The 17,771-nt window shown below is 40.7% G+C and overlaps 1 protein-coding gene across 4 annotated transcripts in view; it reads left to right on the forward strand.

Annotated features, from left to right (window-relative positions):
- The window catches only part of LOC134345594 (arfaptin-1-like), a 140,034-nt gene that overhangs the window by 56,278 nt on the left and 65,985 nt on the right, over nt 1-17,771 (forward strand). The gene's annotated exons all lie outside the window — the stretch shown is intronic.

The following is a 17,771-nucleotide window of genomic DNA, read 5'->3' on the forward strand; positions in this document are numbered from 1 at the left end:
ACGTCGGTATCGTCAAAGGGGGGAACCAGCCTAACCTCCTGGGTCGCCCGGAACCCTCCACTTTGGTTCGGCACGAGCCCCTGTTCGGCCCTTATCCTTAACTTTTCCAACTCGAATTCCCTTTCCCTCTGTTTCTCCTCTCTCTCCAACTGTCTGTCCCTCTCTTTCTCCTCTCTCTCTAACTGTCTTTCTCTCTCTTGCCTTTCGAACTCTCTCTCCTTCTCTTCGTGTTCTAACTGCCGTACCCGGAACTCGTGCTCGAGTCTCAGTTTTTCAAGCTGTACCTGTACCGCGTCTCCAGCAGGTTTTTCAATAGACACCTCCCCCAGCTCACCTTGGGGAAACACACCTTTAGATACATAGTGCTCTACAATAGCTCTGTGTATCTCCTCTCTCCTCATTGTCGACTTCACCTTAGCAAGATTCACCCGTTTGGCCACAGCTATCAATTCCGATTTCCTGGCATCCTCTAATGCCTCCAAGGTCGGCGCCTTTATAAATTCCTCAACCTCCATTTCTGCTGTTTGTCTTTTCTTTCTTTCGGGAATTTTAACCCAATCAATTTACTCCGTCCCAAATTTAGCGTTCAAAATCGCGGACGAGAACCCCACTTATGTTACGTACCCCGTAACTGGGTTGCCAAACCAGCAGAAATGGATCACTCAGTTGGAGTCTGGAGTACTAGAACTAAGAAAGTTTTATTAAAGAAACAAGCAACACAGTAATCGAAAGGATAATAAATGCAACAGTTCAACAATGATAACCACACATGTGCACAGAATTAAGATAACAGCATCAATCAAGCTCTATCGTTGTCTAGGGGGTAAATGACCAAATTTCAAAATGACTCAAAGTTCAGTCCAGTTCAGTTCGCAGTAATCGTTGCCATGGCGAGGGACAACGTGGGGGGAGAGAGACAGAATAGGAACAACTGATCATTCAGACACGGCTTCACTCACAGACCAGCGAGATGGCTCACAAACAGCTTTTGGGCGGGTCCTTGGTGATGTCACCTGAGGTCACCGACTGTGACCCCTCCTCCAGATGCGGTCGATCCTCTGCAGTGAACCCGGCACCCAGGCAAGGGCGGACACACACCGGGTTCCCGCTGATCGTACCTTTCCACCCTTGTCGTTGTCTGATACTTCTCACCCACTCGTGAGAGGCGCACCGCTTCCAGGGTCTCGTTACCTCGGGTGGCGTGTGTGTCCGTCTTAGCGAACCTGTCCCTTTTTATCCCCCTGCTGGGGTATCGCCTGTCCATCACTTCAAACAGTTCAGGGTTCAAAGGGGGTGCCGCTCCAGACAGCTCTCTCTCTCCCATGTCCCTTCATTACACATCTCCAGACGCTGCTCCATTGTTCCTTATCTCTCCTTCCCCTGAGGGCAGGTGGCAGACCAACTGCTGATGCCACTGATGCTAGCCCAGGCCAGCAAACATCTTAATTTTATGTGTATTCTCGTAACAGCAGGTATAGGGTTCTGAGTTGGATGATCTGCCATCATAATGAATGGCGATGCAAGCTCGAAGGACCGAAAGGCCTACTCCTGCACCTATTTTCTACGTTTCTATGTTTCTAAGTCTAGCATCGCTCCTGGATTCTCTCCAAACCCAAGACTTCGGGTAAAGACTCTCCTGGAAACCGATTCCACACTCGATGCGGCGATAACGCCTCCCAACTCTGCCCTCGCGCCCGTTTTCTACACTTGGGTTCGTTCACCGTCATGCTCGTGTAACATTATTAATGTATTGCTTGTGCAAACATTCAATAGATGCAATTGTCACTTTTGCCCAGTAACTCGCTTTATTGCACATGTTAAATACAGCAAAATAATACATGGCGAAAGTAAAGGCAAACAAATGAGGTAACAGCAAATTTCACCTTTGCCCAGTAACAAGCCTTATTGCAATTAGTTACAGCTGTCGTCCCTTTCATCGGTGAAGAGACTATGACTAGGAAATGTTTCTGGACAAACGCGCACCAAGTACACAGTTTCCTCTTCGCTTGTTTTCTGTGTGTCCTGCGCATGCCCAGTAGGAGGAGGTTCGCCCAAGTATCTGTTCTAATGTGGACGGAGGTATTTTGAAAAACGCCTGGTGTGGACACCTATCGTTTTTATGCGAAACTGGTGTTTTCAAAATTATCCAGTCTAGTGTGGGCGTAGCCTAAGTTACCAGACAGTTTCTGGCCTAGTCAATAAGATTCATTAAGACTCAATAAAATATGTTGAAGGTTCAGAATATTATAAATTAATTTTAAAATTCAAGTTTGATGACCAATCACATGTATGGAGTTTTAATAAACAGCCACAAAATATTTGGTATGGTATTGTAAATACAAATCAGAATGTGTTATTTTTTATTTAGCAATTACAGCAGGGCATAGGTAATTCCAACCCTTTGAGCCACATCGCCCCAGCAAACCCCAACAAACCCCAACAAACCTGATTAGCCCTAACCTCATCACGGGACAATTTACAAAGACCAATTAATCTACCCAGTATGTCTTTGTACTCTGAGGAAAGCCCACACATCCCACGGGGAGGACGTACAGACTCCTTACAAAACTTTGGCGTAATTGAACTCTGAACTCTGGAAATTTCCAAGCTGTAATAGTGTAGCACTTACTACTAAGCTACCGTTCCTCAATTTATGCATATTCCCACTTGTTTTCCCTGTTGCTTTTCACGTGCCTCCTTAGAGTTGCTGTGTCTATCTGAGGCTATGTCCACACTACGCCAGATAATTTTGAAAACGCTGGTTTCGAGTAAAAACGATAGGCGTCCACACCATGCGTTTTTCAAAATATTTCTGTCCATATTAGAACGGATATTTGGGCGAATCTCCTCCTACTGGGCATGCGCAGGACACACAGAAAACAAGCAAAGAGGAAACGGTATACTTGGTGCGAGTTTGTCCAGCTACAGAGTAGAAAATTTTAAAAGGAATTGCTCTTGGCTGTTGCGCAGGAGGACTTAAAACTGGAAAAAAAAACAAATACTGGAGCGTATGGAGGCAACCGACAGGGAGTCCATGGACGGTATGACCCAGCTGACGACGAACATTGAAAAACTGACTAACTCTGTTGCATTAATAAAGCACCTTGTTAAATGTATAAAACATGTCTGCATCAGTGTTATCTTGTATTTCCATACAATGTTACATTAGACTGTTACACATCTATTGTCAGAGAAGTACTTGCATAAATAGGTAAACCACCTTCATACAAGCAAGGACAGAAAACAGGGCAAAGTGAGTATACTTATTTATTCAGTAAGCTATGGGTCAAAGTATTTGGTGAGTACATTTCTAACTCTTCTGGCTTCAGTCTTGTTGCCATCTGTTCTGAAATTGTTAGGTTCTGCGAAGCGCAGAATCAAATATCGCTGTGATGATTGTACGCTCTAGTATCAATTGTTTGGCGATAATAAAGTAGTGATAATAATAATAATAAGAAGAAGACAATGAAATGCTGCACTGCTGCCATCTGTTCTGGAACCTCATGACAGCGGTTTTAAAAAGCTCCGATTACACCGTACACACTGCAACGGATCTTAGGCGTTTTCAGATTTATTCACTCTGGAGACTGTTTCTGAAAATCTCCATTTTTGGGGGATGAAAACGCCGCTTTAGTATGGACGGAGGGTCAAAACGAAGAGAAAAAGCTTCGTTTTCAAAATTATCCGGCGTTGTGTGGGCGTAGCCTGAGAGACGATTGAATATTGCAGTCAAGTAATATCTCTTTCACAAGTGTGTAAGATGGGAGTAGCCTGCTCCATTGTTCAATTTGATCATGGCTGATCTTTGCTGGACTTAACTCTTCTGTGCCATTTTAAGGTGGAGGCATATAAATTACTGAATCTTTAAATTATTTATCTGACTCCACCTTAAATGTATCTAATGATCTGGCCTCCATCATTCGCAGGCCAGAGAATTTCAAAGGTGCACTGCTTTCTAAGATGGGATGCTTCTAGAACACTGGGCAGTAAATTACAGCTCAGGCCTTTTGGCCATGATGTTGTGCCAAATTTAAACCCACTCCAAGATCAATTTAACCCTTCACTCCTACAGAGGCATCCTACTTATCAAGACCGACTATGTAGATTTAAAGCAGTGGTTGATAGGTTATTGATTAGTCAGAGTTAAAGGTTATGGGGAGAAGGCAGGAGAATAAGGTTGAGTGAGATTTTAAATTAGGCATGCAGGAATGGTGGAGAAAACTCAATGGGCTGAATGGCCTAATTCTACTTCTGTGATCTTGTGATCTTACAAGAAATTTCGATGCATCTTACTTTTAAATGACCAGCCCCTTATTTTGTAGCTATGTCCCCTTGTTTACAAATCTCCCTGTGGTGAAATCTTCTGAACATCTAATGTGCTATCCTCCTTGGATTCTTATTTGACTAAATGTTGCCCCCCCTCCCCAGGTTCTGAGGAACACAGGCCCATCGTTTCTTAATAAGACAATGCTATCATCCCAGGAATCTCCTTTGGACTGTCTGCAATGCCACGAATACTTGTTTCTGTATAATATTTCAGGTGTGGCCTCAACAACACCCCAACAACTGTAATTCCCTATTAACTTCCAACATCTCTGCAATAAAGTCAACATGCTGCTTGCTGTCTTAACTACTTTTGGAACTTGCCTGCTAAGCTTTTCTGATTCATACACTGGAACACCTAGATCTCTCTGAACTTCATTCTTTTGAGATCTCTTGCCATTTAAGTAATTTGATTCCTCTTGAAGTACAGCATCTCACTGCTCCTCAGTTAAACTCTATTTATAAATGCTGATTCATGTCGCTTCCCCTCGGAGGGTCCCGATGCTCTCGGAGATGTTATTGAAATTCTGAGATTTATGGATTGGACTATAGTTCACTTTAACCTCTTTTAGATCTATATTTCTTTCGTGTTCTCACCCATTCTTGTTGCCGATTGGTGGGCTAGGAATTTGGGTGATCTGTTAGTTTTCATGCAATGCAAGAGATGGGGAAGTTTGGGGTGTGCACGTTTTTGGTTATTTTTCTTTTTGTACAGGGGGGGATTGATGTGTTTCTTTCAACTACTGTGGTTTTCTGTCTGTTATGGCTATCTGGAGAAGACAGAGTTGTATTCTGCATACATACTTTGATAATAAAATGAACCTTTGAACTCTTATTTATCAGATTTTTGCCCAATATCTATCTAAACCCCACTGCTGAATCACAATACCCTCATCACAGCATGTTCAACCACCTATTTTCGTATCATTAGCAAACATAGGTATAGCTTGCATTTAATTCCATCACAGTAGTAATTTTATGTATTACACTGTACTGCTGCAAAAACAAAACTTTAAAGCATTAAAGTTTTATTTTTTAAACCTGAGTTCTGATATGGATCTCTGTTGTGGACTGAAAGTGAGAAGGGGGCAGAGAGAGGGAATCATGGTTGGGAAAAGGGGAAGGGAGCAGGGAGGGAGTGGGAAGTGCCAGAGAAACATTCTGTAATGATCAATAAACCAATTGTTTGGAATCAAGTGACCTTGCACCACCACCTGTCCCTGGCACTCCTCTGCCATCTGTCCCACACCCCTCTCGTGGCACTCAACCCTCACCATTCATAACTGTAGAAGGGTTGGATGGTAAAGAGTTCGTCAAATGTGTTCAGAAAGGTTTCCTTAATCAGTCCATACAAGTCCCAACTATAGAGAGTGTGACATTAGATATCTGATTGGGGAATGAGACAGGGCAGGTGACAGAAGTTTGTCAGGAAACACTATGTGTCAAGTGATCATAATTTATTATTTTCAAGGTAATTATGGAAAAGGATAGGTCTGGCTCTTGTTTTGAGATTCTAAGTTGGAGAAAGGCCAATTTTGATGGTATCAGAACGAACCTGGCGAGTGTGGATTGAGCTATGTTGTTTTCTAGCAAAAGTATACTTGGTAAGTGGAAGACTTTCAAAAGTGAACTTTTTGAGAGTGTAGAGTTTGTATGCTCCTGTAAGAATAAACGGCAAGGGTAACAGGTGCCGGGAACCTTGGTTTTCGAGAGATATTGAGGTCCTGGTTTTTTAAAAAAAAAACAGGTGCATAGCAGGTATAGGCAGGCAAGAAGAAATGAAGTATTAGGGAACACTTGAAGGAAATCAGGACAGCTATAAGAAGGGATGTGGTTGGTCTAGGTGACAAGGTGAAGGAGAATCTTAAGGGCTTCTATGGATATATTAAGAGCAAAAGGATAGTAAGGTACAAAATTGGTCCTGTGGAAGATGAGTGGTAATCTATGCATGGAGCTGAAAAAGATGGGGGAAATCTTAAAAGGAATTTTTGTATCTGCACTTACTCATGAGATGGACACAGTCTGTGGATATTGGGCAATGAAGCAGGGAGGTTATGGACCCTGTACAGATTGGAGGAAGAGGTGTTTGCTGTCTTGAGGTAAATTTGGGTGGATAATTCCCTAGTGCCTGACGAGGTGTTCCTCAGACCCTGTGGGACACCAGTGCAGAAATTGCAGGGGCCCTAGCAGAGATCTTTATTCATAGATGGTGTGCCAGAGGATTGGAGAATAGTTAATGTTGTTCAGTAAAGGCTGTAAGAATAAGCCAGGAAATTATAGGCTGGCACACCTGATATCAGTCATGGGTAGGTCATTGAAGGTACTCTGAGGAACTGGATATATAAATATTTCAATGGACGGACTGATTAGGGATAGTCAGCATGGCGTTGTGTGTGGTAAGTTGTGCCTGATCAATATTCTAGAGTTTTTCGAGTAACCTACCAGGAAAGTTGTTGAAGGCAAGGCAGTGGATGTTGTGTACATGGACTTTAGGGGTTAGGCCTTTGACAAGGGCTTGCATGGGAGGTGTGTCAAGTGGGTTCGGTCACTTGGCATTCAAGATGAGGCAGTAAATTGGATTAGACATTTGCTTCACTGAAGAAGCCGTTGTGTTGTTGTAGATGTTTGCCTCTCTAACTGGAGGCCTGTGACTAGTAGTGTGCCTCACACACAATGACGCTGGGTTTGTTGTTTGTCATCTGTATCAATGACCTGGATGATAATGCAGTAAGCTGGATCAGCAAGTTTGCAGATGGCACCCAAGATTCTTTTCTTTCCTTTCTTGGTTTCATGGCTATCTGGAGAAGAATTTTGGAGTTGTATACTTTGATATTAAATGAACCTTTGAAAATTGGGGATGTAGTTGGACAGTGAGGAAGACCATCAAAGCTTGCAGTGGGATATGGACCAGTTAGAAAAATGACAGATGGAATTTAATGCAGGCAATTATGAGATGTTGCACTAAGGTAGGTCTTACAAGGTGAGCAGTAGGGCACTGGCGAGTGTGGCAGACCAAAAGGATCTGTGAATATAGATCCATAATTCCTTGAAAGTGGTGTCACAGGTGGATAGGATCATAAAGAAAGCTTTTGGCTCATTGACCTTCAAAAATCATTGTATTGAGTGCAGGAGTTGGGATGTTATGTTGAAGTTGTATAAGATGTTGGTGAAGCCTAATCTGGAGGATTGTGTGTAGTTTTGGTCACCTACATCACAAAAGGTGTAAGTAAGGTTGAAAGAGTGCAGAGATAATTTATAAGGATCTTGAGGACCTGAATTATAGGGAAAGGTTGAACAGGTTACAATTTTATTCCCCAGAAAGAAGACTGAGAGGAGATTTGGTAGAGATATACATAATCATGGGGTATAGATACGGTAAGTGCAAGCAGGCTTTTTCCACAGGTTGGGTAAGACTCAACTAGGTTATAGTTAAGGGTGAAAGGTGAAACGTGTAAGGGGAACATGAGGGGGAGTTTCTTCACTCTGCATGGTGAATGTTTGGAATGAGCTACTGCACAAGTGGTGAATGCGGGGTCAATTTCAATGTATAAGAGTAATTTGGATAGATACATAGATTAGTTTAGAAGGTTATGGAGGGCTATGGTCCGGGTGCAGGTCGATAGGACTAGGCAGATTAATGGCTCGGCACTGACTAGATGGGCCTGTTTCTGTGCTGTTGCGTGCTATTGATCTGAGCGTTTATATCTCCTCTCTGATGGCAGCAATGAGAAGAGGGCATGTCCTGAGTGATGGGTATCCTTAATGATGATGCATCGCCTTTTACAGGGGAGGCTAGTGCCCATGAGCTGGCTGAGTTTGCAACTTTCTGCAGCTTTTTCTGATCCTGTGCAGTGGGCCCTCCATACCAGACAGTAATGCAACCAGTTAGAATGTTCTCCACTGTGCAGCTGTAGAAATTTGTGAAAGTTTTTGTTACGTACCAAATATCCTCACACTCCTGACAGAGCTGCTGTCGTGCCATCTTTATAATTGCATCAATATGATCTTTAGAGATGTTGACACCCATCACTGAAACTGCTCACCCTTTCCACTGTTTATCCCTTGATGAGGACTGGTGTGTGTTTCCATGACTTCCCCTTCTTGAAGTCCACAATCAGTTCATTGGTCTTACTGATGTTGAGTGCAAGGTTGTTGTGACAGCACTCAACCAGCTGATCTGCCTCACTCCTCTAAGCCTCCTTGTCACCATCTGATATTCTTCCAACAGTAGTTGTGTAATTGGAAAATTTATAGATGGCATTTGAGCTGTGCCTAGCCATTGTGTCAGGAGTGTAGAGAGCATAGAGCAGTGGGCTAAGCACCCATTCTTGAGGTGTGCCTGTGTTGACTGTCTTCGAAGAGGAATTGTTATTTCTGATCCGCACTGACCGGTCTCCCAATGAGGAAGTCAAGAATCCAGGAAGGTACAGGAGCCCTGGTTTTGAAGCTTGTTGATGAGTACTGAGGGTAAGATGGTGTCGGAATGCCGAGCTGTAGTCAATAGACAGCAGCCTGACATAGATATTGCTATTGTACAGGTGGTGCAATGGCAAGTGATGAGCTGGTGAGATTGCATCTGCTGTTGACTTCTTGTGATGGGCAAATTGCAGAGGGCTTGGTCCTTAGCTCAGAGTTGATTCTGGCCATGACCGACCTCTCTCAAAGCACTTCATCACAATAGATGTGAGAGCCACTAGGCGATAGGTGTTGAGGCATTTCACCCTGCTCTTGGGCACTGGTACTATTGTCACCCCTTTGAGCAGGTGAGAACTTCCAGCTGCAGCAGTGAGAAATTGAAGATGTCCTTGAACACTCTGACTAGTTGGTTGACACTGGTTTTCAGTGCCCTACCAGATACATCAATGGGGTCTGATCCATTGCAAAGGTTCATCCTCTTGAAAGATGTTCTGATATCAGCCTCTGAGACAGAGATCACAGGGCCACCAGGAGCTGCAGGGATGTGCATAAGTGTAGTTTTATTCTCCCTTTCAAAGTGTTCATAAAAGGCATTGAGCTCATCTGGAAATGAAGCATCATAGCCGTTCATGGGGTTAGTTTTACTTGTAGGAAGTAAAAGCCTGCAAGCCCTGCCAGAGCTAATGTACATCTGATTCAGTCTTTAACTTCAGTCGACATTGTTGTTTTTGCTCTTAAAAAGCCTTCTGCAGGTCATACTGGACTTCTTGCATAGCTCTGTATCATCATCATCATCATCATCATCATCAGGTGCCATGCCCAGTTTGAGCTTTGACTGCCATGGCCTACACACTCCTGTTTCGGGTCAAGTGGATCAATTCATTGGTATTCATTTCTAGTTTTCTGGCTGCTGTCTCCATCATCATTTGTCTTTGCCTTCCTCTTGCTTTCTTCCCTTCAATCTTTCCCATAATTACCGTGCATTCTAACTCCTCTTTTCTAATCACATGTCCATTGAAGTTACGTTGCCTTTTCATGATCTCATACATTATTTCTCTTTTTGTGCTTGCTCTGTTCATGACATCCTCCTTAGATATTCGTTTTGTCCATGATATTCTTTGCATCTTCCTCAAAAACCACATCTCTGCTGCTTCAATTCGTTTCCTCATGTTGCTAAATATTGTCCAACATTCTGAGCCATATAACATAACTGGATAAACGTAACACTTCTGTACTCTGAGGCGGGTTTTCATGCCAGGTTTAGTGTTGGTCAGTATACTCTTCATTCTCGTAAAGGTGTCTTTTGCCATCCCTATTCCTCTTTTGATGTCCATGTCACACCTGCCTTCTGATGTCACCCAGCTTCCTAAGTAGCAAAAGTTCTGTACTTGTTTTATGTCTTTCCCATTTATTCTCAGCCTGCAGATAGGAATCTCCTTCTTTTTGGATATCACCATACATTTTGTCTTTGTGCGATTGATAGACACATTTTTGCACTTTCTTCAACAACTATATCAATTAAGTTTTGTAGTTCTTCCTCCATACTTGCAATTAACACAGTGTCATCCGCATATCTGAAATTATTGATGTTTTCACCACCAACTTTGATTCCCAAGATGTCTCTTATTTTTTGTAATATTGTCTCACTGTACACATTAAACAAATCAGGGGAGAAAACACACCTTGTCTAATGCAATGCCTCTCTTAATCCATGTCAGAAAGGTGCATCGGCTATGATTTATAATATTATTATGAAACTTAGGAAAGCTCCATTTGATAAGATTAGGGTAGATTGGGAACAGGAATTGGGGCTTACCATTTCTGTGGATGATTGGGGGCAGATTTTACAATTAGTTAATACTTCCTCTATTTGTGCTAAACATTCCCTAATTCAATTTAAAGTGGTTCATAGAGCACATATGTCCAAAGATAAGTTAGCGCGTTTTTACTCGCATATTAATCCTTTCTGTGATAGATGTTCGGGGCAGATAGCCTCTTTAACTCATATGTTTTGGTCTTGCCCTACTTTGGAAACTTTTTGGAGAGATATTTTCAATATTATTTCTAAGGTATTAAATATAGATATCTCTCCTCACCCTATTACTGCTATCTTTGGACTACCTAAAATTTCTAGTAATCTTTCCCCTTCAGCCCGTAGAATGATTGCATTTCTTACTTTAATGGCGAAAAGATGTATTTTACAACATTGGAAAGAGCTTAATGCTCCAACTACCTTTTTTTGGTTTTCTCAGACGATTTTATGTTTGAATCTGGAGAAAATTAGAAGTAACCTTTATGATTCTTCATTTAAATTTGAACAGATTTGGGGACCTTTTATTCGATATTTTCATTTAATGTAATATTTACCCTTCTTGTTTTCTCTTCACTGTTTTAATGGAGGTCGGGATTGAGGACGTGATTTTAAGTTTAACTCTGTTTGGTTTCAAGTTAGCCCATTGCTTTGCTTTGCTTTTAGTTAGTTGCACGGTGGGTTTTTTTTTGGGGTTTTTTTTTTCTTTTTTTCCATTGATATATATAAAATCTAGTATACTATTATGTTATCTTGGTTTCTTATGCTTAAATTACATTGTTTGTAGTATTTTCTTTTTGGTATTGTTATCTTTTGGAATTTTATTATACTTTAACATTGTATTAATGTTTATATGGCTTACCTTTTTTGTATACTTACTCAATAAAAAGATTTAAAAAGAAAGAAAGATTTTTGTAAACTGACTCATTTCTCCATCTATTCTTACAGCGGCAGTTTGATCCCAGTACAGTTTTTTGATTAGGCAGAGGTCTTTCGAATCTAGATCTAGGGTTTCCTGTAATACTTCAAATAACTTATTGTGCTTCATTTTACTGATTTTAATCAATGACATCTATGAGACTGGAATAATACCAGAAGAGATGAAAAAATCAGTATTTATCACTCTTCCTATGTAACCTGGAGCAATAGAATGTGAATTACATAAGACCATAAGTTTAATAAGTCATATTACCAAGATACTTCTAAGAATTTAGCACAGGAGTTGAGTGGGCGAAGCAGTCCCGACCCTCCAAGCAGACCATTGCCTTTGTTAGAGCTGGGAAGCAGCCAGTACCCTCCAAAAGGACATCTGCAGGCATCCTGACCTCCGCAAGGGACTGGCAGCTGTTGGTGGACCTCGAACGGCAGCTGAAGTTCCCTAACCATATTGCAGCCACCACCCTGCGACCAGACATTGTCCTTGTGTCTGAGTCTACTAAGCAAGGGGTGCTGCTGGAGCTGACAGTCCCATGGGAAGGTCGTTTGGAAGAGGCCTTTGAAAGGAAGCTCTCCAAGTACGCAGGACTGGTCAGCAACTGTTAGCAGGCTGGATGGAGCGCAAAGTGTCTCCCAGTGGAGGTTGGTTGTAGGGGATTCGCAGCCCGTTCCTTAGCTAGAGCCATCCGCAGTACTACCAATGCGGCAGAGAGGGCCTCAAGATGGCTGTGGCTCAAAAGTGGGGAGCCATGAAGTCATAAGTAGCCATCTGGACACAAGCTTGGGTCTGATTAGCCCTGGCTGGGTCACCTGGAGGAGGGTGTATCATGTTGAAAGACCCAAAACTCCCGATGATTCCAGGAACATCACTGAAGATGTGTCCGGAGGCATCAGTAGATGTATGTACTCGGATGACAAGAGCTAAAAGTAAGATGCAGGCTGAAATAGGTAAAGAACAATGTGGTTTTGTGAAAGACAAAGGTACAAGAAACACGATATTGATGTTAAGGATACTATCAGAACGAGCTATTCAAGTGCAAAAAGATTTGTTTGTTTGTTTTATCGACTACACAAAAGCATTTGATAGAGCTCTGTATCACCAGTCTTGAATGGTATGAGTCTGACCCTTGGCAGACTGAATCTCTTTATTCTTTCATGGCTTTTGGTTTCAGTATGTTCTCGAAGGCGCACACTCGAACTGCATCTTACATACTTAACTTACGTACTTGATGTAGCAGCCTGTTATGATGGCACCTTTAAAATGCCTTTTTAGAAGTGGAAATATACTACATTTACCCTCCCTGTCACATGTTCAAAGATTTGAGTAAATTTGTCAATCATGATTCATCTTCCGTAAAATTAATGTTGATTAGATTTGATTAAATTTAGTTTCCTTAAACGACTAGTCATTTCTGATTGATTTGCGTCATCTTGCAAACAACTGGTTTATAGTTTTCTGCCTTCTGTTCTCCTCCCTTCTTGAACAAGGGAGTCACATTGGCTGTTTTCCAATCTGTTGATATATTTCCGGGAATTTCAATCAATGAGTCCTCTATTTCCGCCGCCACTTCCTTTAAAAGCTTTGATTGCAAGTCATTAGGTTCTAGCTATTTGTCTGTTTCACCCAGTCAATTTCTTTGATATATTGTCCCTTGTGATTGGGATTTTTACAATTTATGCCACATTATTTGAAAGTCGACCTTTGGTTATCCTCATGATATTTGCAGTGTCCTCCATGAGGCCAACAAAATTGTTTTAAGGTATTTTTCCCTTTTTACTGTTGATTTACCAGCTTTTTCTAGAGGTCCCATGCCTTCTTTAGTCAACTACTTATTTACGTATCCACAGAAATTCTTTGTCTTTTGATATTGCACACGTTTTCTCCCAAAAATGTTTTTTGTCCTCTTTCTTTGAGCATTTTAATCCAAGTGAAGCAAGTACCAACAGTTACCTGATAAATGTTCCGCGCAAGTCAGATAGTCCAGCACAGTATTATTGTGGTAAAGTGTGCAATACTGAATCTAACTTTAAAAATGTTTTACTGCATACCAGAGTTTAGATAAAGGTCAAGGGCTACAATTGTGCAAGTCGATTTCATAACTAAATTAACTATTTTTAGTTTACAACGACATTAACTATATGCATTTTATAATACATTAGTACTTTTTAAAAACCTCCCTTGCCAGAATATCTGGTAGAATATTTCTCACTAATGTTGCACACAAAATGTTGAAAGAATTGTGTTTTGAGATGTGTGTTGATAATGGCCTGCTGAAGCTCTTTAACAACATCAAAATAAATAAGCACAATCTTGTGTACAAAAAACATTATTTCAAGGCTCAGTCATGCTAATACCAGAGATTTGTGTCACTTTAAAGAACGTTTATGTGTGTGTATTATCATGAGTGTTTGGTGTTCAACTGATTTATGACTGATTAAATTTATATATTGTAACTGCTGTGAAATTATAGCCTGCTGTGAAGCACGTTTGTAAGACAAATGAAACTTAACTTTTTTAAGTCTTAAAGCAGTTTAGATCCATAGTAATCAAGTAACTACCATGTATGATTGAAATTTTATCCCTGCTCATTGAAAACAATGACTTTTTAGCAAGGATATAGGCTTCTTGCTTAGACATGTGTTTGTGAATGCTGATGTTGCCCCTGTAAGAGCAAAATTTAGCCAAAGTATTTCCTTTGGTATTCTACTGTGCTTGATTTGAATTTCCAAACCAGCCCTTATTTCATTGAAAAGCTGGTCTGTATGGAATTTAAACAATTGGTGGTAATTAAACGAGTTGTTAGCTGCCATTAGCTTTAGTCTTTTTCTTCCAGTGCAATGGCAAATATCTGTCTTTGATCACCTCACACCGCTCAGTTTCAGCAATGATAGCTAAATACGTGGGAGTGTTACTGAAAAATATCTCCCCACAATTGTTTGGCACTTGGAATATTGTTCAGTTTTGATCTCAACTGCAACTTCCTACAATGTTTAAAAAACACAGAAAAATAATGTTAGAATAAATGATGTCATTGAAACATCAGACATGGCTAGCCATTGCCTTTTCTGAATTATTACTTTCTATCTTGGGAAATCTCTTATCACCATTCCTCCCCCCCAAAAACTTTCCTTTGACCTACTGACCTTGAGAATTATCTTCCCATCTCCATTCAATCTGAGTGTGTTGTCTCCTCTCAAATTTTTGTTTAATACTATTTAAATTTAGTTTATGGCCCAACAATAGTTTCGCAAACTCTCTACCATAGCCACAAATTGTATTGTGAGAATTTGTAAGTAGAGCATTTGTAATTTGAGTAATATGGCTAGGCAAGATTAAGTTGAAATTTTTGATTTAAGTTGTGGCCATTTATGGTATGGAGATTCTGATGAGAGCAGTGCACCAAGTTTTATTGTGCCTCATTTTTCTTTCCATTAAATTCATTAATAAGGCTTCAGTGTACTTTTGGTATTGTTTTCCATCGTATTTCCATGCATTCTCTGTTGATCCAGATGATAACAAGTTCGGTATTAATATAGTTATTCAATTATAGGCATTAAAAATAAGGGAGGGAATTTTTAATTCAATATTATATGCGTAGGTTCAGCCAAAGTGCATTTTAAATTGGAGTTGAGTCAGGTTACTGATCGCTACATTCGTTTGCCACTGTGGATTGAGCTTCAATAAATGAAACTAAACACAAATAATAACCAATTTGTATGCAGGAAAGAATTGAGCATTTCAGCACAATGTTATGTAAATTTCATATGGCCACAAATTAGTGCAGGTCAGGAGAAATAACGATTGCAGGATACAATAATTCTTCATTTACTTGATTTTTTTTATTAACCATTTCACATGTACTGACATCATGGAGGTGACAGAGAGGCAAGTTAAAATGCAGCACAGCATGCAGTTATTAGGATAAGTACAAGGGGTTGGATTCCAAAAGTAACACTCCAGTTCTATAGACAGGAGAGATTAGTTAGCCATTTGATTGGTTCAGCACAGCATTGTCCTGGTCCTGTGCTGTGCTGAACTGTGCTATGTAAACAGCTGTTTGGTGAGGCCACAGGAGGTGTGCCTGGTGCAGGTTTTGTGTCCTAAGGAATAAGATGTACTTGACCAAAGATTCGATTTGATTTCTGGAATGAGGGATATTGAGAAGAATGAGCTGATACTTGAAGAATAAGAAGCCATGTCACTCAAGTGTTAAGAATTTGAGAGAGCTTGACAAGAGAAGATATTTTCTATTGAGCTAATTCTCCAGAAATAGATCATTTTCATAACAGGTTGCCAGTGAGAGTTGTGACTCTGCAATTCTGTGTTCCATAAAATTGTGCATACAGTTGGAAATCTAAAGGTAACACTCACAACATGCTGCCCGACCTGCTGAGTTCCTCCAGCATGTTGTGAGTGTTGCTTTGACCCCAGCATCTGCAGATTATTTTGTGTTGAGGAAATCTAAAGGTATTTGGGCAACTAATTGCAAAGTCAATGTTATCATGCTTGGTCACACTGATATTTATGAAGTGTGATATTTTTCACTTGTCTGAAATATGGCTCTTGACTGTATCAGCCAAATGAAGACACTATGGAAGGTACCTGAGTGAGGAACAGTTCTGTACAGTGTCTCCGGATATGTAATTGTATTTCTTTGTTTGGAGAATCATTTCAAATCTCTTACTTTTGGCCTGCTTGCAGTTCCGAAGTTGAGTTTTTCATATACACAAATATGTGCAGGTGTAATGAAAAACGTATCTGCAGCCGCAGCATTCAGGAGAAAAACATGAATTTAATTAATTTCACCAAATTTTTACAAGCAAGAACACAATTAGAACAAAAAAAGTTCAGAGTGATTGAAGTTTTTATACTGTTGCTAAATGGAAGTGATAAGGGTTTTGCTAGATGCGATATGAGAACCCGTTTAAGAAGCTCTGTTTTTCCAACACCAACTGTGATGAAGGCTTAACATTTTTTGTACCATGGAGTTGATTGATTCAGATTTGAATATATTTACAGTACCATTAAGCAGCTGGAATTTGATGAAGTGGCTCCCTCACATAAGTAGCATTTAATGTCCCCTTTGGTCCTGAGTTCTAATCTCAAAGGTTCACTTTCCTTTTTAAAAAAAAAAGGTACCTGCTTAGAACTAACTGATTTTGTTTAATTTGTCCTAAGGAAGAGTTTCACCACACGATTCCTCTGGATGCTGCCTGGCCTGCTGAGTTCTTTCAGTTAGTTTTTAATTTAATCATTGGAAAGCGATACCATTAGAGAAAAGGAACTATATGCTTTTGAAAGATCCTGTAGCATTTATCAAAGGGGAGTCAGAGAGAGTTTTCCAGTGTCTTCACCAATATTTAGCCTTGAACACTAACAGCCTTTCTATGTACAGGCTATCCCCAAGTTAAGAACACCTGATTTATCGACATCCCTAGATGCCAATGAGTTCCCATAAACTTAGTACTTTAAGAAGTTTTGTGTACTGGTATACATTCGTTCCTATGAATGGCTGAACTAGCTTGCTCTGTGTTTCTTCACTTTTGGTAAAAATTCTTTGTTATCAACCTTAGAGTCATAGGGTCACGTCTCCAAAGCACAGAAACTGGCCCTTCAACCCATCGAGTCCACGTTGAACTATTATCCTGCCTCGTCCCATTGACCTGCACCTGAACCACAGCCATCCATACCCTTCCTGTCCATGTACTTATCCAAATTAAAATTAAATTTTGAAATTGAACTCGTCCACCACTTCCACTGGCAGTTTGTTCCACACTCTAACCACCTGAGTGAAAGAAGTTTGTTCCTTGCTTTTAATACCTATTATGCACTTAACCATTGCTTCAAGATCTCTCTCAAACCAAGGTTCCCTAAACCTGTTAGCCACCCCTTTTATTCTGACAGGAACATGCAAATTCTGTACTCTGAAAATTTCACTTTTGAAGGCCGAGTTCAGTTCAAAGTGGCAGAGGTTGTAAATCTGGTGCACATCCTAAGTATTGCACGGCTTTGTGGGCACACCTTTGCAGCAATACCTGTGTATACACCATATCTTCACATGTATGTGCATGCTTCCATCCTCTGCCAAACCTGATGCCTGCCAGACCCAGAATCCTGCTGTCATGACAGGGGCAGTGCGGCTATTTGGCGTGTATTCTAGGTACTTTGGTACCTCAAGAATTGGAGTCAAACTAATAAAAGTGCTGCTGTCGTGTATTCTTTTCGGCATTTTATCCCTGAAAATTGAATCTGATTTTTCAGGTCTTAAACCAGGATGGTCTTCAT

This window comes from Mobula hypostoma, chromosome 4 (genome assembly GCF_963921235.1).
Source record: "Mobula hypostoma chromosome 4, sMobHyp1.1, whole genome shotgun sequence".
Taxonomy (NCBI): Eukaryota; Metazoa; Chordata; class Chondrichthyes; order Myliobatiformes; family Myliobatidae; genus Mobula; species Mobula hypostoma.